Source organism: Gymnoscopelus microlampas (assembly GCF_963454915.1).
Source record: "Gymnoscopelus microlampas genome assembly, chromosome: 6".
NCBI classification, from domain to species: Eukaryota; Metazoa; Chordata; class Actinopteri; order Myctophiformes; family Myctophidae; genus Gymnoscopelus; species Gymnoscopelus microlampas.
Genome location: NC_139943.1, coordinates 57620686 through 57641346, shown reverse-complemented (window position 1 = coordinate 57641346; position 20661 = coordinate 57620686).

The window sequence follows — 20661 nt, the reverse complement described above, 5'->3', positions numbered from 1 at the left end:
TTCGTCGATCAGATTTTCAACCGAGGCTGAGACCTCCTATGAGAGCGTCACCAGACCAGAATCGCCTGAACATATTTTTTTAATGGACGTGGCTAGCGATTCACGGGCTGGAGCCAGGCTACATATATACTTTGTAATAGAGCAACACGTTTTCTCAGAAACAGTCAATACATAAATAAATACATTTCTGGTATATTTCTGGTTCCTTTGTGTGCCACTCTGGTATGATGAAATAGGGCATTCGTTTATGGGTAAAAAAAAGAAAAAAATACATAAGAAATACATAAGAAACACATACAACGTTGAAATATAGAGATACAAGGTTTATGCCATAAATGACTGCCCTATGAAAGCACTAGTGTCATGCAAAACTAGCAAAAATAGATATATGAGCTTGAAGATTGGTTATTTAGCTATATTTGATACATCTTTAAAGGTAGGGTAAGTGATATTTTTGGGTTAAAACAAAAATGATTTTGTTAAAAGGTTAAAGCACTATTCTGATAGTAATCATTGCTATAGAGTGTTTCTCTCGCTATAGCAATGAGTGTGTCTCTCCAGCTCTTTAATAAACAGAAAATACATTTTCCGGTAGGTGTCAAAATCTCAGCCAATCAGGAGAAAGTACCAATTTTTAAGCTTCATTTTTATAGTGTTCCAGTTCCAATTTTGCCTGCTCATTTCTCAGTGTCATCACTTCCAATTTCACTTGTTTAATCTATATCCTGATTGAGTTCTCTGTCCTGATTGGATAAAATTGGAAATGAAACTGAAACTGAAACGAAAATGCATTTTCTGTCTAATAAAGAGGTGGAGAGACCTGTTACTGAACAAACACTCTATAGCCATGAGTACTATCAGAATATAGAGCTATTTAACACTTATCCTATAATACATTTCTAAACCCAAAACCCCCCAAAAAAACCTGCCACTGTGTGGGACTAAACACAAAAACAACATATCAATGTCACTAACAAGACACGCCACAACGTGCAGAATTACTACGCGCAGTCTGTAGGCCACTTCATACTGCTCAGCACACATCTGCCCCCTCGCAGCATAATTAATTGCGGCCAACACAAACTCACAACATTACAGTCGGCCATGTTGTTCCTTAGCGTCATCGCCGACCACCGCCCAACGAGACCCAAGTGAGGTCAGACAACACACTCCATATTTGGGCATAGCTCCATTGGGAACATCTCCTATTATGGCTTTATATATTATAGAGACCAACAAACACAAAGCACCGCGCAGCGGATAGGGGGGAGGGGCGCGCAGCGCCCCGACCCTCTAGTTTTAAACAAAGGAAATCACTTACCCTACCTTTAAATATTTGTGTTGAACTGATAATCGGCCGACTTGTTAACCAGATCCAAAGCCACTGTGAGAATATGCTTTAGGCTGTGTAAACCGACTATTGAAGAATCTGATGCGTGGCTCTCTGGAGGTAGTTAGTGTCTCTCTGGGTCGCTGATGGAACTCTACTCTACCAAGACATGTTGAGCCTTTTTATACCGTTGGCTGCGGCCCTAATGTCACTACGGTGATGTCAGGTAGTGTCAGGCATCTCCATTTATGGAGCGGCCTATGTCAGTTATGCCCAAATCTGGGACTATGATGTCAGTCCTAGACGTTTCGGTTATCTCCATATAGGGAGTTCCGAGAGGGGTTCTCTGATGTCAGAGCTAGGTATGCCACAGGTACTGTATCTCCATGCATAGCCGTCTAGGAGATTCTATGACGTCAGACTTGGGGAGGTTGATTGTCTCCATCTATGGGGATCTCCGTGTATGGGAAAGTTGGGATCGACTGGGTCTCTAAAGGTCGAGACTGACTGGGTCATTCATCCCTTTATATAGGTTCCTCGGCATCCTGCCATGATCCCCCTTGCGGTGTTATCCATCTATGGCTAATACTGGCAAACATGCCCTGAATGTTCTTTACAATTTGAAAACATTTCCCTAACAATGCGTGTGCGTGTGTGTGCGTGTGTGTTTTATGAATATTGAACCAATGAAAGGTATTAAGAGCTTATGACCAAATAATTATATTGGATCCAACAGAGGTTCCTCGATATATTTCCTGAAAAGTAACAGTTTTGGAAATAAAAGGTTTCCACCCGACAGCAAAGATTTGTGATGGGATTTTTATTTAAATCTTTTTGCAAATCATCTCGTTTGCTTCACCACCAATGTATGTGTATTTGTAAATCAAAAGTCTCTAAAAGGACAATCTTAATTCCTTCCTGTGAATGCAAACATACTGTGTGATGACATAGATAGACTCTTATGAATATACATTCATCTTGATTTCATTTACCTGTTTCCCATAGTTCACGTTCCTCCTACACACCTGATTTTAGTTACAGATCTACTCTGTTTTGAATCTCAATCAAGATGACGTCCAGACGGTGTATTGTTCATTTTAAACTACTACTCCGTTTTGAATCTCATTCAAGATGACGTCCAGACGGTGTATTGTTCATTTTAAACTTAATCAGCACACTAAAATATGTATCTGAAAACATTATAGGTTAGAAATAAGCAATCCCAGCCAACATGTCCACGTGGGCCCCATATGGGGCACATGTGAGCTACATGGGTACCAAGTGGGCATGGGCTTTAACTGGGCAATTGTAGTGGGTTCCATGTAGGTTCTATATGGCCTAAGTGGGCTTGGGCTTCAACTGGGCAAGTTTGGTGGGGTCTATATGGGTTATATATGGGCTAAGTGGGCATGGGTTAGAACTGGCCACCCATGTCTGGGTCCCATAAGGGTTATGTGTGGGCTAAGTGGGCATGGGTTAGAACTGGTCACCCATGTCTGGGTCCCATATGGGCTATATGTGGGCTAAGTGGGCATGGGTTAGAACTGCCCAGGTAAAAAAAGTAGTATACTTTAGTATATGAAAAATATAATATAAGTGTACTAATATTATTAAACGTATACTTTGGATTTTTGTGCTTAATTAAAAGCATATTAAAAATAAACGTATACAAAGTATACTTATTTTTTTTTAAATTAAGTTCAACTTCAATGTACTAAAAATAAATATACTAATTATGGAATACCTGAAATGTATTTTTAATGTACTTATCCAAAGTGTACTTTATGCAAAGTATATTTTTAATTAAATGTAAGCACACTTTTTAAAATTACACTAAATTGAAACTGCTTAATAGTGTACTTTTAGTGTACTTAAGAAAAGTGTATTTATAGTAAAGTCATTTGTAATACACTGTTAGTCTAATATATGTAAGTGTACTATAATTAAACTCCATTGCAAATGTATTTTAATATACTAAAAAGAAGTGTACTTTAATGTAAGTATATTAAAAGTTGTATGCCAGTGTACTTTGAGATAGTATACTAAATTACTAATACCTATAAGTGAGCTTTTAGTGTACTTAAGAAGAGTACATTTCTTTTCAGTCATTTGTAATACACTGTTAGTATACTTTATTTAAGTGTACTTTAATTGCACTCCATTAGAAATGTATTTAATATACTTAAAATAAGTGTACTTTAATGTAAGAGCATTGAAAGTTGTATGCCAGTGTACTTTGAAAAAGTATAATAAACTACTAATGCTTATAAGTGTACTTTTAGTATACTTAACATAAGTACATTTATTTTTCAGACATTTGTAATAGACTGTTAGACTGTTATTAAAATGATATGCCAGTGTACTTTGAAAAAGTATACTAACTTACTAATACTATAGTAGGAATTGAGTGTAGTTTAAGAATGTTATAATACACTATTTCTATGCTTCATTAAAGTATACTTTAATTTAACTTCATTATATGTTTATTTAATTATTATAATACAAAATGCACTTTTAAAAATTATACCAAATTGCAAATACCTATAGTGTTAATTTAGTGCACTTATGAAAAGTACACTTATTTTCATGCCTTGTGTAACATACTATAAGTTAGAGGTGCTGCGATCATGATTTTTGAGATCCGATCCGATTCCGATCAGGCAGCATAAAACCGATCCGATTCCGATTAATTCCGATCCGATATGGCACGGCAATTAATATTAATATTTATTTTACTAAATGTAAAAAAATGATTGATCAAGTGATATTACTCAAACAGAGAACATAACCTCCACAGAATAATAGTCAACAAGTTCCACAACAGTAGTTTAGAAAAACTGCCCCATTTATTATTAACCAGTGCCAATGGGTTCACTTTAACCTAAACAGCAGCATTAAATAAAATAAAAAATAAAATAAAAGATCCTGTGTAACACAAACTTGGCTTCCGTTTCATTTCAGGTAAAAAAAAATAAGTCACATAAATAAAATCCCTTTATACAATAACAATACACACACACCATATTGTCCAACTGTATTGTCCAGGGCTCCAATTCTGCCCAAAAGCAATGCTACCATTGGTCTACTAAAACAATAGGGTGAACAAATAACAAAACGTATTATTAATAGTCCACAAGTTCCACAACAGTAGGTTATGAGAAAAAACATGTTTTATTTATTTTTTATATATGTGACTTATTTTTTTTACCTGAAATGACTATGTCAAACGGAAGCCAAGTTTCTGTTACACTTACACAGGATATTTTCATTTATTTTGTATTTTATTTAATGCTGCTGTTTAGGCTAAAGCGAACCCATAGGCACTGGTGATGGGGTCCACCCAGTGCACAGTCAGACTCAGTAAGGACAGTAGCTGGTCATCCAGCACTATAAACGGGACAATGTGCTCTGTTATTTCTTTTGCCTTCTTGCTCTCTCTTGGGAGTTTTTCACGCTTTTCAAATGTATCTTCCAACGTTGGTTGTTGGGGGCCAGCGTGTGGTCGCCTTTTCTTTTCTGTAGCTTTATGGTGTTTTATAAGATGATTAATAACGTTGGTCGTGTTGTACCGTGTATATTGACGTTGCCACCGCGTGGGACGTCTTTTAGATACGACTTGCACTGGGCTCCTGCCGTCCTTTTTAACACACGAAATACTCCCATACGGCTGACATCGCTGCTTTCTGGTACTGTAGCTCTGCTCCAGCCGTGCTAATAACAAACACTGGTGCGATCACATGGCCGCTACATGCTGGAGCCAGTGTTGCCATATTTTGTGAGAGAAATAAGCGACCAGGTCCAGGAAAACAAGCTCAAAAGAAGCAACGAGGCCATGGGCCCACGGCACATGAGCACTGTAAACCTATTTGCAATTATGCATGGCTATTTTCAAAAACTCTTGCAATAAAATTTGGAATATTTTTTTGAAACATTCTAACAACACAAATGCTCCCCTGGGCACAAAACATTTATAAACATATTTGAAAACCACTGGTTTAAATAATAATTTTAAAACATTGGAAGCAAGCCAAAATAAGCAAGTACACAATAGAAATAAACCCCAAAAAACGCATCGCGCAACTACCGATTTTTACAAGCAACTTTACAGAAAAAGAAGCCCAAAGTCGCTTATAATAAGCCGACATGGCAACACTGGAGCCAACGTGCTGGGAGTGGGAAGGATCAAAGTGCTGGAGTGGATTACTGGAATGGAGTGCTTTAATCGGAGCGTTTTATCGGTCATTTTGCTGAAATCCGATCCGATCCGATCCACATTTTTAGCGGTGCCAACCGCTCTACACTTGACTTTGTCCGTATGTATGTCCGTCCGTCCGTCCGTCCGTCCGTATGAGCCTGACGGCAAAAAAGAAACACATACAAACACACGCACACGCACACACACACACACACACACACACACACACGGCCTTGGACATTGCCTATGCCATCTCTCCTCTCTTTGGCCACACGTGCCACTGCTTATCAAAGAGGGGTCCAGGGACCCCCACTGATGTTATGTCCGTCCGCCCGTTTATAGCACGGGATTTCAAACAGCTATAACTCCAGTTCGCAGCATGCCACCAAGTCCTAATTTGATATGTGGACTTAGACCACCAATAGGGACGAGCATGAATTGCTGAAGTTATCAAAGCAGGCTCCAGGGACCCCCCCCGTAAGTTATGTCCGTCCGCCCGTTTGAGCACGGGATGTCCGTTTCAGCACGGGATGTCCGTTTCAGCACGGGATTTTAAACAGCTATAACTCCAGTTTGCAGCATGGCACCAAGTCCACATTTGGTATGTGGACTTACACCACCAATAGGCACGCGCATGCATTGATGAAGTTATCAAAGAGGGGTCCAGGGACCCCCAGCGCCCGTATGAGCACGGGATGAGCATGGGCTTTTAAACAGCTATAACTCCAGTTTGCAGCATGCCACCAAGTCCACATTTGGTTAGACCACCAATAGGGACCAGCATGAATCTGTCTTCATGCTGGTCCCCTCCCGCCCCCTCTGTCTTCCCATTGGCTGGCCTTCACACAGCCATAACTCAAGTTCGCAGCATGCTATGGAGTACAAATTTTGTACATGGACTACCGCCCCAAAGGCACCGCTTCCTTCACGCAGGGTGTGATTTTTTCATTGATATCGAGCCGATATCGAGCCGATATCCGATCAGTAAATCGGATCGTGGCATCTCTACTATAAGTATGCTTTATGAAAGTGCCCTTTAATTTTACTCAGTTAGAAATGTACTTAAGTATGCTTATTTTAATGTAAGGTCATTTTAAAATTAGCTTTAGTGTACTTTAAAAAGTATGATTATTTGCAAATCCTTTTTAATAGTGCTATAGGGTATTCTAGTATGATACAAGCGCTAACGACCATTAAAGACTGTTTCTACTTTGCTTAAAGATCACTACGTCTTGCTATAGGGTATTCTAGTATGATACAAGTGTTAATGACCATTAAATAATGTTTCCACTTTACTTAAAGATCACTACGTCGTGCTATAGGGTATTCTAGTATGATACAAGTGTCAATGACCATTAAAGAATGTTTCCACTTTACTTAAAGGTCTCAAAGTCATGTTATAGCATATTATTGACATTTATAAGACATTATTCCATTTAATAAACATGTTGGTCATAATGCGTTATGGCACATTACAGCACATCTCTATGTGCCTTTATAACTGACTAAGTTATGATAGTTATAATGTGCTGTTCCACTTAGCATAACAATGCATTCTGACCAGCAGTTATAATTAGTTATAAACGTGGTTATAAGTCTTTATACATGACCATAAACATTTATACAGAGTATTATAATACCTTATAAGTGCATTATAATGCATTACAAATGAGCTTATAAAGCATTATAAAGGCAACCTTCATAGAAAGTGTGCAGAGAGAGGGAGAGGGAGACAGACAGACAGACAGACAGACAGACAGACAGACAGACAGACAGAGAACAGACAGACAGACAAGTGAGCGAGAGACGGATGGACGCACGGACAGACAGACAGGATAGTAGATGACAGTCTAACAAACTGTAACAATGGATTAAATTGATTAGCATTTACTTCAGTTTTATCAAAAGCAAGAATACATAAATAACATCATGTGGGGTCTGATGTTTCCATATTGCAGAATAAAGTTCTGATCACTAAGGAAGTAGCATATAGTGACATAACTGCTGTAGCTGCACTTCAATGCAAACATGACTACTGGTATTATGAGTTTTCAAAATATGGAGCAATAGCATTATCTTCTGGACAAAAGCACACATTAAACACAAGTAAGACGCGCGAACGCTGGAAGCGAACGCAGCTCGAAAATATTGTATATTTACAGACTTTGTGTGTGTGTGTGTGTGTTTGTGTTTTGACTGTAGCTGAACTCTGGCGCACTCTGTTGGCCGCACCCAGGCAGTGCACTGCACACAGACACACACACACAAGCCGAGCAGACTTTCATAGTAAGCTCCACTTGGGCGGATGCACGCCTCCTTCCGCGTTCGCAATGACCTCCTAGCAGGCCTGGAATTTCATCGTTTTATAGACAAGGCCTCTTGGACTTGGATGTTGTCAATGCTGCCAATTGCCAGGGCAGGAAGGCCATTAAATAAAACAAGTTCAAGTCCAGAGAAATAATTGATTTAGTTTAATTCATAATTTCTTAATACATTTCTTAATATCAGTGCAATAAATACATGAATAAATAAGTTGCAATTTCACACAAAAAAATCATTGGTATTTACAAATTAACAATATTTGTAGAGCCCTGGGCTAATCAGAGTCACTGGACTCATGTGAAGATGGGGAGGGGGAGACAAGGGGAGTTAATCATTCAGAATATCAGATGTTTAAAATCGCAGTGTAATTACATTTTCGGTAATTTTATTTTGTTTTAGTCTGAAATGGCCTGGCAACCAATCAGAAGGTCCCACCCCTTCAGGCTATGGAATGGTGGAATCTCACTCAACTGCAGCTGTGGCCGCAGAGGGCTATGTTTGCACCCTGCCGGCCCACACTTCCCAAGGGAGAGAGAGAGACGGCCAATGTGAAGCATGTTTGTTACTACATCACAGCCAACCTGTCCATCTGGGCCCTATATGGGTTTTAACATGGGCTGATTGGCATGGGTTTCAAGTGGTTTTCCAATCAGGTTCCACAAAGCACCCACCTGTGTTTAGCCCATAGGGGCTTAAGTGGGTTTCTGACTGGGTCTTAGGTGGGGTCCAAATGGGCAATTTGATGTTGGAACCATGTGTGCGCCACCTGCGTTTGCCTATATGGGCTTGAACTGGGATCTGAATGGGCCTTAAGTGGGTTCCAGCAGGGTAAATTACATGTAGGCCACACACACAGGACCCACCTGTGTTAGCCCATATGGGCTTAAGTGAGTCCTGACCTGGTCTTAGGTGGGGTCCAAATGGGCAGTTGTATGCCACACCCTATGTAGGCACCTGTGTTTGCCCATATGGGCTGGAAGTAGGATCTGAATGGGCCTTAAGTTGAGTCCAACAGGGCACTTTGAGACCCATGTAGATCCCACTTCTGGTCTGATGCATTATTGAGGATTCTTTGCTGAACGGAAAATAAATCATTTTAAACGAGGAAAGGAAAGTGAACAGCTAAGATATCAATACCCGTTGTGTGTATGCACTCAAATTGCAGGTTCCTAACAGACTACCAATGCGATTAGAAAATACAAGCACATTTTGAAATGAATAAGAGATTTAGAAAATACAAGTATATTTTGAAGTAAATAAGAGATTTGAACTTACAACTGCAGACTTAAACTCTTGGTCACTCAGCTTGATTTTCATGGACTCGAGATCTTCCACTGTGTTAAGCGGGAACACTGCTCCTCCAGGCAGCTCAAGCGGTGGCACAGAATCGTTCTGCTTCAGCATGGTGTTCAGCATTCTACCATGGACCTTCTGGTTTCTTTTCATTTCTTCCAGGAGTCTCAACAACTGGGTGAACATGTGTTCTCCAACGCCTGGTGCTGGTGGTGCTGGACTGGGGCTGCTCATCGGGGTTCCAGTGGGCCGACTCTGTCTGTGTCACATTCAGGGTTTCAGTCGGGCCGATCATCGGGGTTCCAGTGGGGCTCATCGTGGCTCAGTCTCTGTGTCACAGTTAATAATAACATCTACATTCAAATCTACATTCTACAAGCTCACAACAATAATAATAATAATAATAATAAAACTTTATTTGTATAGCACCTTTCATGACATGAAATGCAGCGCAAAGTGCTTTACAGAGCAAGAATACAAATACAGTTACAACCAATTTAACAATAAGGCAAAAAAAAATAAAAAAATAAACTAAGATAAAAGCAAAAGCATAAAACAACATTAAAATAGGCAATACTGTGAGGACTTAAAAATCAACCAATGAATCAGCTAAAAGCAAGAGTGAAGAAATAGGTCTTGAGCTGTGCTTTAAAGCTATCGACAGAGGCTGCCTGTCTTAGGTGTAATGGGAGTTTATTCCACATTGTCGGTCCGTAAAAGCAGAATGCTGCTTCACCGTATTTTTTATATGTCATTGTAGGCACCTCGAGCAGGTCAGCACTTGAAGACCTGAGGGGCCGGTTTGGAACATATCTCTCTAGGCAGTCATAGAGGTAGGAAGGTGCCAGACCATTTAGAGCTTTATAAACTATTAAAAGAATTTTAAAATCAATCCTAAAAACAACCGGGAGCCAGTGTAGTGAAGCTAGAACTGGAGTGATATGTTCTCTCATCCTAGTTTTAGTTAAAATTCTGGCTGCCGCATTTTGAACAAGTTGTAATCTGTCAGTTGTTTTCTTTGGCAGGCCAGAGTAGAGTGCGTTGCTGTAGTCAAGCCGAGAGAAAACATAAGCGTGGATCAACGTTTTTGCATTGTCTAACGACAGATAGTCTCTAATTCGCGCAATATTTCTAAGATGAAAGAAAGCAATCTTGGTGACATGATTAATGTGTGTATTAAAATTCAATTCAGAATCGATAATAACCCCCAGGTTCTTTACTGTGGTGTTAATTTCTACAGCCAGGTTACCAAGTCTACTTATTATGGATTCTCTCTGCTCACTGGAGCCAATTATGAGAACTTCTGTTTTATCCTCATTTAGCTTAAGAAAGTTCTCACTCATCCAGCATTTTATACTGGACAGACAGGTCAACAATGGGTCTAGAGCGCAGGGGTCGTCTGGAGCTACCGAAAGATACAGCTGGGTATCATCAGCATAGAAATGGAAGTTCACTCCGTGAACTTCCATTTCATACAGGCGTTGTGAGCTTGCAGATCTGCTAGTTTAACCATATTTATCTATGGAACTGAGTGAAACTAAATGTTATGCAACTCATACCAGTCCTAACCCATGCCCATTTAGCCCACCCAGGTAAAAAAAAATAGCATACTAAAAGTATATTTTTGATGAATGTGTTAAAGTATATTTTTAGTATGGATGTACTATTTTGGCCGAAATAAATTGAGCTTAAGTGTACTCAAGTACTATTAAATTACTACTTAAGGTATGCTTGAGTATACTAAAAGTGCAATTTGTGTGCTAAATTCGTACAACTTTTTACAAACTTTAAGTATACTTAGTACAGTAGTAAAAAGTATACCCACGAGCAGTCAAAATGCACTTTTAGTGCAATTATATTATATTATTAGTGTGTTGTAAATCTACTTTAAATGGGATTGCAGTACATTATCAGTAGTATAAAAGTGTATTATTAAAACACTTTTATCATATTAATAATACTTTTCAAATGTACTTTTTAACTGTCCGATTTAGTTTATTTAAAATGTATTAAAGTATATTTTTAGTATGGATGTACTATTTTGGCCGTCTTAAATTGAACTTAAGTGTACTCAAGTACTAATACATTTCTACTTAAGGTATGCTTGAGTATACTAAAAGTGCAAATTGTGTGCTAAATTCGTACAACTTTTTACAAACTTTAAGTATACTGAGTAAATTAGTGAAAAGTATACCCACGAGCGGTCTAAATGCACTTTTAGTGCAATTATATTATATAATTAGTGTGCTGTAAATCTACTTTAAATGGGATTACAGTACATTATCAGTAGTGTAAAAGTGTATTATTAAAACACTTTTATCATAATAATACTTTTCAAATGTACTTTTTAAGTGTCCCATTTTGAAAGAATGTCTATGGGGTTATTGTTCAGGTGGAGTGACTGACAGGGGTGAGCAGGTAATGGCCACCGGCCAGGCTGACCATATATGGAAATGAGAGGAGGCAGAGACAGAGAGCTCGAGTTAACCCCGGTGGGGTATTTTTACTGAAGGTAGTTGTGTGCTGTACAAAGGAGTAAACAGAAATACAATATTCGGTATTAATAATTATATCCAATAAATAAATCATAATTAGCAATTCAATTCATCTTCAATAATACAATAAGGAATCATAATCAATATTCATAATGAACTTGGTCCATAATCATCAAGTCAATTAGTAATATAATATATAAGGAATTAAAGGATCAAATAATATATATATATATAATAAGCAGTTCAAGCAGGTAAACAATTCATTATATATTCAATGCATAGTAAACTAAAAGGCAATAAACATAACTCAAATGCACTGCTTATAAACTCAGGTGAAAACAAATAAACAGGTGTGAATTACAGGTGGTGCAGTCAAATCCAACATAATGTGTAGTCCAGTCCATAATAATGCTCTTGTTAGCCCATATGATGGCCCATTGATGGCCCCACTCATCTTCAATGGCATTAGGACTTACGTTTGTTTGGTAGACGCACACATGGACCGGTTTGGAGAATGGTGGATTGGTGAAGAACAGGAGGTTTACTGTTTGTGGTGAGGATCTGAACCAGAATGAGTGGAGTAGGTGTGGTTAAATAGTCCCCAGCAGCTGGGTGCGGCCGGAGAGCAAGCTGCCATTCAATCCTGATTGATTGAGGTGATTTGAGATGACATCATGCATGATTTCTCCTTGAGTCTTTTAAAGCCACCCCGGAATTTGGTAAATTCCATTTCATCCAAAGGCTCAATCCTTTTCCTCCTCAGACACCTCAGGTAGAGGGACTATTCGGGCAACAGGCCGGAGATAAGTCCGGTTTTTCACCTGAACCTCAACCGTTCGGACACGACCATCACGACCAGGAATGGTCTTGGTGACACGGCCGGTTGGCCAGGAGGCCCGAGGCAGTTGGGGGTCCACGATCATGACCACTTGACCTTCGGTCAGGTTTGCAGTTTCCTGTCTCCATTTCCCTCTATGTTGAAGACCCGGTAGGTAGTCTCGGATAAATCGGGCCCAAAAGTGGTCGGCCAAGATCTGGCTGTGCCGCCAGCGCCGTTTCCCGATGAGATGGTGGTCGGCGTACATGGCTTGAGGAAGTGAGGCATCCCGACGGCCCATCAGCAGGAGATTCGGAGTGATTGGATCAGGATCAGCGATATCCGAGGAGAGGTAACCAAGGGGCTTTGAATTTAGTATTCCCTCGACCTCTATGAGAACAGTTCGCAGGACAGTCTCACTGAAGGTTTGGTCCCCTAAGACGACCTTCAGGGCAGTCTTGACGGATTTGATCTCCCGTTCCCATGTACCACCGAAATGCGGCGCACCCGGTGGGTTGAATTTGAAGGAGATCTGGTGATCGGATAACTGGTCCTGAAGCTGGGGCTCCATGGCTCGGAAAGCTTCCTCTAGCTTTGTTTCTCCTGCCCTGAAGTTCGTGCCTCTATCCGCGAGGACCTCAAAGGGTGTCCCTCGTCTGGAAATGAACCGCCTCAGGGCCATCAAGAATGCTTCGGCATCCAGACTCTCTAGCAGATCCAGATGGACACATCTGGTTGTCATACACTTAAATATGATGCCCCAGCGCTTTTCCACCCGTCGGCCGATCTTTATGGTGAAGGGTCCGAAGCAATCAACTCCTGTTGACCAGAAAGGAGGCTTGTATAGTCGTAGACGAGCTGGAGGTAAATCTGCCATCTTGGGCACCACTGTCCTGGCTCTCCATTTCTGGCACTCCATACAAGCAAACTGATGCTTGCGAATGGCTCCTCGCCCTCCAATTATCCAATACTTCCGTCGGATTTCACCATAGACTCTCTCCGGCCCTGGGTGAAGGAGATTGGCATCATAACTCCTAATGAGGAGCCTGGTTAGGGGGTGTCTGGAGTCAAGGATGATTGGGTGAATAGCATCGGGGTCCAAGTCATCAGCCTGCCTCAATCTTCCTCCAACTCTGATCAGCTCGAGGGCCTGGTCGTACTCCGGGGCAAGTGAGATGAGACGGCTATCCTTAGACACCTCCTTCCCAGCTTTTAGAGCTTTCAATTCTTCAGGAAAGCTGATCGCCTGAGACTGCCGTAGCTGAACTGTCTCCGCGGTGATAGATGGTGAGGGAGCCACCCCGTCAACATCCTCACGGGTAGCAGCGATCAGCTCCTCCCAAGTTTGGAACTCCGCAGGGCTGGGGAGAGTATTGGTTGGTGTGGAAGAGAGGTTGTAGCATTGGAAGGATTTCCTCAACTCCCGATCCTCACCAGATGGTGGAATGGAGGCAGACAGATGAGCTGGCCATCTATCCTCCGGTTCCAATAGGAAAGGGGCTCCGCCAGTCCACCGACTGGGTTCAGCAAGGTGTTGGAGAGTTTTCCCACGGGTAATATCATCAGCGGGATTCTGGGCGCTGTTGACGTATTTCCAGTCATCGACCTTCGTCAGCTCTTGAATCTCTGCGATACGTGTCCCAACGAAGACTTTATACCTGCAGGATTCGGACTTGAGCCAGGTGAGTACTGTGGTGGAATCACTCCAGTAAGTGACTTTGTCTATTGTCAGGGTGAACTCGGCCATTAAGGTAGTGGCCAGCTGGGCACCAGACAGGGCGGCACTGAGTTCCAGTCGAGGCATGGAGGTTTGGCGCTTTGGTGCGACCCGGGACCGTGCCATGATGAAGGAGACATGGATGTTTCGGTCTTCATCTGTCACACGGAGGTACGAGACTGCACCATATGCCCGTTCAGACGCGTCACAGAACACATGGAGTTCATATCTGGATCCCGGTCGGTCAGCACCTGATGGCACATAACACCTTGGCATTTGTACCTTCTCGATCTCTGATAACTCCGACTCCCAGGACGTCCATCTCTCCACCAACTCAGCCGGATGGATAGGTTCATCCCAGTCCCTCTTGGTGTGCCACAGGTCCTGGACTAGTACCTTGGCTCGAGTCGTATATGGGAGAATGTAGCCCAGCGGGTCGTATTGGCTGGCTAGGGTCCGGTATATGCTGCGTAGCGTGGGGGTCTCTGTGCTCAGAGCAGAGCGGTGCCGGTAACCCAGGGTATCTGGAACGCAGCTCCATCTCAGTCCTAGAGTGGACTCTTGAGGGTCGGTTCCGGATTGGGAGAGCCACAGGTCAGTGCTGTTTGACCTAGCTTCTGGTGGAAGATGCTGGACAACTTCAGCTGCATTGCTAGCCCACTGGCGCACCTCAAAGCCTCCTTTGGCCAAGATACAGCGGACTTTGTCCAGGAGGGCTTTGGCTTCTGCAGTGGAGGGCAGGCTCTGTAGGCAATTGTCCACATAGAATGCCTTCTCTACAGAGTCCTGGATTTCGGGACAACTGTCCGGATGGTCTCTGGCATGTCTTTGGAGAGCATATATGGCGCAGCAAGGGCTGCATGTCGTGCCAAAGGGGAGTACACGCCACTCATAGACGGTGGGAGTAGCATCTTTCACTTCTCTCCATATGAAACGCAGCAGTGCAGTGTCTGAAGGCAGCAGGCATATCTGGTGGAACATGGACTTTATGTCTCCGCTGATGGCCGTAGAATGCTGCCGGAACCGGATAAGGACCCCAAGCAAGGAGGGACCCAGGGTTGGCCCAGGAAGCAAACAGTCATTCAGGCTTTGTCCAGCAACCCGGAAGGAGCAATTGAAGACAAGACGGTTCTTTCCACCGTGCTGTCGGACGATATGATGAGGAAGATGCCAGCTCTCACTCTGAGAATTCTCCCCATCACCTGCCGGCACCACCTCGGATACATATCCTGCCTTCACCAGCTTCTGGATCTCATTGTTGTGGACTTCAGCCAGCTCGGGGTTCCTTTCCAGTCTACGCTCGGTTCCACGGAGTAGTGGGAGGACGACCCCTGGTGTAGTGTAGAGAGGAGGGTGGTTGGGAACTCTCAACAGTGGGGTTGCGTACCGTTGGACTTCCTCACTCTCAGGGATGATGGTGGTGCACTTGTCCAGAAGGTCCATGGCATAGGTGTCATGCTTGGATCGTGTTACCTCCTTGGGGTTCCGATGTGGGAACGTGTCCATTTTCCAGAGTAACTCCACATTCCGAAGGAGCTCAGCGGAGAGGTTAGGGGATGGAGCTGGGCTGCTCCTTGTGAAGAGTGTCCATGCTTGCTGTACCCCATGGGCATGAGTGAAGGGATGGGCTGGACCTTGTACTGCCCAGCCCAAGGATGTGTGGATGGCGACAGGCCCTCCTGTAGGCCCCGTCACCACAGGCTCGATCGGGGTAATGAGACGTGGGTAGTCAGACCCGATAAGGAGGAGAGGCTTCACGTTGACCAGGTTAGGCAGTGGGAGTCCCTCAAGGTGGGCATAGTGCTTCTGCAGGGCACTCCCTTGACAGGTGTGTTCAGCAAGATCGAGTTCTTTAGCAGTGAAGGCATTTTCAATCGGATACACCAGGTCAGGTCGACCGGTAGGGGAAATGGAGAAGGCTACTGTTGTGCCCTTCACCTGAAGCACATCTTGTCTCACCGTCCTTAGGTTAAGGGTCTCTGGCGTCCCCTTCAGGTTAAGCTGCTGGACTGCAGCCGGGAGAATGATGGTCCTTTCAGATCCATCATCTAGGACGGCAAACGCATCTGTGCTTCGTTGTCCATTCCTTAAGGTGACCTTCACCACCTTTAACATGACCTTGGCTGAACAGCTGGGTTGGTCAACGTACAACTTCTTGGTTGCTGCTCCCACCATATACATGCTCTGCTCCTTTTGGAAGTGAGGTATGATATCGTGCAGAACGGTTAGGTGGATCTCCTTGCATCGGTTGCAAGGTCTCTTTAAGGTGCAGGTCTCCACCTTATGGGTCCGGGCACACTTGTAGCATCGGTCACCGGCGGTGATCCAAGCGGTTAGCTGGGGCTGAGTGAGCTTTTGGGCTTTGGGACAGGAGCCCAGGAAGTGGCCTGTGGCATTGCAGTAAGGGCAATAGGGCTGGAATTTGGGGCTCTGGAATTTGGGGCTCTTGCTCCTCTGAGGAGAAGCGTTCTTCCCATCCTCAGAGCTGAAGTACATAGTTGTGGGGTTAGGCTTTCGGGGAGGAGCTTTCCTGTCTTCAGACTCCTTCCTCACCGCTGCAGTAGTGGCTGAGGCGGTGGCCTGTTGGGCAATGATCTTGGCTTTGGCTTTAACTTCCAGCCAACTGGCCAGATCTTTAAGGACATATGTACGGCTTGAGCCCTCCTTCAGAATGCTTCGTTTCAAACAATGTTCAATAAAGTTGTCTCGGAGGTAAGGGGGAAGCTTGCAGAGCAGTTTGTCAACATGGGAACCACATTTAAGTTCATTGCAGTTTCCTCCCTCGACGGACTCCAGCATGGAAGTCAGGGACCGGACTGCTAAGGCAAAGTTCTGGAAAGCAGTAGCGTCCCCTGCTCTGACAGCCGGTCCTTCAAATATCCTATTGAGCTCATTTTGGACCAGCTGACGGGGCTCCCCGTATCTCGCCTTCAGGGCTTGGAGGGCTGATGTATATGGAGTTGGGGAGTGCATGTAGGATTTGGCCAGGGTGTGGGCACTAGGAAGATGGAGATGATCCAGCAGTACCTGGTATTTATATTGTTCAGAGAGATGACTGTGGATCCCGAGCAAGCTTTCCAGGGCCATCTCCAGCAGAATGAAGTCACTTTCCTTCCCGCTCTCGAAGTAAGGGAGTTTGGGCCGGGGAACCCCATACGCTGAGGCCACCAGCAGTTCCATGAGTCCGGGTGCCTGTCCATCTTGGGCAAACGGTAAAGCAGCAACAGGTGAGGGTTTGTTCTGCACCACATTGGTGCGTCCATGTTCACGGGATAGCTGATCTGCTGGTACATTGGAGAGACCAGATTCTGGTCGAGGGAGCCTCTGAACGGTAGGTGGTGGTAGTTGCCGATAAGGAGACAGACTGGATTCCTCTTCATGCATAGATGGCGTAGGAGTTCTGAGCATCCCATCCGAGATGATGAGTCGGTGCGGCTCCTCTCTCCCATCCTCTATTGACGACTCCGCATTGAAGGGTCCAACGCCAGGCGCCGCTCTCCCGCTCTCCTGTCTGTCTCTGACGTTCTGTTGGTCGACGGACACTTGTTGGTCTGCGTAGGCCTGCGGGTCGACGGATGCCTGCTGTTGATTGACATCCTCCTGATGGTTGATGTCCTCCGGCAGTTGGTTGACGCCCTCAGGTTGGTTGCCCTCCTCCGGTCCCAGATCCTCTTGTTCGTTCCTCTCCAGGAAGGATGAGACAAGCCGGGCCTCTTCCAGTTTCTGTTTGGCATATCTTAGGCGCCGCTGTTGAGTCAGGTGCTTGGCGATGTACTCCCGCTCCTGCAGGTCCCTCCGAGTCCGCTCCTCCAGGATGCGACATCTCTCGTCCGCAGCTCGGTCCTCTTCGATTTGACATTCGATCTCTTGTAACGCCATTAGTCGCTTCCTTTCCTTAAGTGCAGCAACTTGGGTTTCGAATAGGGCCAATGACCGACCGCTGTGGTGACTTCTCTGGCTAGAGGCTCCGGAGCGGTGGCCGGAACTTGCCCGGCTGGCGGCTACTTCCACCACCTGTCCGTTGGGTGCAGGTGGCCCTTGTTCTGGCATGAACGCTGCAGGTGCCGGTTCTGGCCGCTCCATCCTCCGGTGGTGGTGAGGCAACCCTTCAACCAATAAGGAGGGTGCTTGTTGACTCATCTGGTGTCTGGTTGACTTGGCTATAGTGGAAACTGAAGCCTTTCCCTGGAGCTGCTTCTTCTCCTTCGGCTTAGTTCCTGGCTCTTTCACCTCCACTTGAACCTCTTTCTCCTCCTTCTCTTTCTCCTCCTTCCCTCCATTCTCCTCTTCAGCTTCAAGCAAGGGTATGTCTCTGGTCTCCTCTTGACCTGCCATTGGTTCAGTCAGATCCGGTTCGAAGGACCATTGAAAGAATGTCTATGGGGTTATTGTTCAGGTGGAGTGACTGACAGGGGTGAGCAGGTAATGGCCACCGGCCAGGCTGACCATATATGGAAATGAGAGGAGGCAGAGACAGAGAGCTCGAGTTAACCCCGGTGGGGTATTTTTACTGAAGGTAGTTGTGTGCTGTACAAAGGAGTAAACAGAAATACAATATTCGGTATTAATAATTATATCCAATAAATAAATCATAATTAGCAATTCAATTCATCTTCAATAATACAATAAGGAATCATAATCAATATTCATAATGAACTTGGTCCATAATCATCAAGTCAATTAGTAATATAATATATAAGGAATTAAAGGATCAAATAATATATATATATATAATAAGCAGTTCAAGCAGGTAAACAATTCATTATATATTCAATGCATAGTAAACTAAAAGGCAATAAACATAACTCAAATGCACTGCTTATAAACTCAGGTGAAAACAAATAAACAGGTGTGAATTACAGGTGGTGCAGTCAAATCCAACATAATGTGTAGTCCAGTCCATAATAATGCTCTTGTTAGCCCATATGATGGCCCATTGATGGCCCCACTCATCTTCAATGGCATTAGGACTTACGTTTGTTTGGTAGACGCACACATGGACCGGTTTGGAGAATGGTGGATTGGTGAAGAACAGGAGGTTTACTGTTTGTGGTGAGGATCTGAACCAGAATGAGTGGAGTAGGTGTGGTTAAATAGTCCCCAGCAGCTGGGTGCGGCCGGAGAGCAAGCTGCCATTCAATCCTGATTGATTGAGGTGATTTGAGATGACATCATGCATGATTTCTCCTTGAGTCTTTTAACACATTTAGTTTATTTAAAATGTATTAAAGTATATTTTAGTATGGATGTACGATTTTGTGACAAGTGACAAGATGGTGAAAAAAACGGAACAGTTGATTATGTCATAATCACATGACTGCAAATTTGAAAGGCAGAGCCAATGGCTCTGCTGAAAGGGAACCCTGTGACTCTGACCAATCACGGGGAAGCCAGTGCAGCATGCAGTCTCAGGATTGCAGGACTTCTAATGTATTTAAATGATTCTACAAATTAATAAAGCATATTAATAGTATATTTAAAATTATTTGCAAATAATCATACTTTTTAAAGTACACTAAAGCTCATTTTAAAATGACCTTACATTAACATAAGCATACTGAAGTACATTTCTAACTGAGTAAAATTAAAGGGCACTTTCATAAAGCATACTTACATTATGTTACACAAGGCATGAAAATAAGTGTACTTTTCATAAGTGCACTAAATTAACACTATAGGTATTTGCAATTTGGTATAATTTTTTAAAGTGCACTAAAATACAACTTAACATTATTATAGTGCATTTTGTACTATTATAATTAAATAAACATAATGAAGTTAAATTAAAGTATACTTTAATGAAGCATAGAAATAGTGTATTATAACATTCTTAAACTACACTTAATTCCTACTATAAGTATTAGTAAGTTAGTATACTTTTTCAAAGTACACTGGCATATAATTTTAATATACTTACATTAAAGTACAGGTATTTTAAGTATAATTAAATAGATTTCTAATTGAGTGCAATTAAAGTACACTGAAATAAAGTATGCTAACATTGTATTACAAATGTCTGAAAAATAAATGTACTTATGTTAAGTATACTAAAAGTACACTTATAAGCATTAGTAGTTTATTATACTTTTTCAAAGTACACTGGCATACAACTTTCAATGTTCTTACATTAAAGTACACTTATTTTAAGTATATTAAATACATTTCTAATGGAGTGCAATTAAAGTACACTTAAATAAAGTATACTAACAGTGTATTACAAATGACTGAAAATAAATGTACTCTTCTTAAGTGCACTAAAAGCTCACTTATAGGTATTAGTAATTTAGTATACTATCTCAAAGTACACTGGCATACAACTTTTAATATACTTACATTAAAGTACACTTCTTTTTAGTATATTAAAATACATTTGCAATGGAGTGCAATTATAGTACATTACATTACATTACATTACAGTCATTTAGCAGACGCTTTTATCCAAAGCGACTTACAATAAGTGCAATCAACAAAGGTAGGGAACGAAAGCTACTA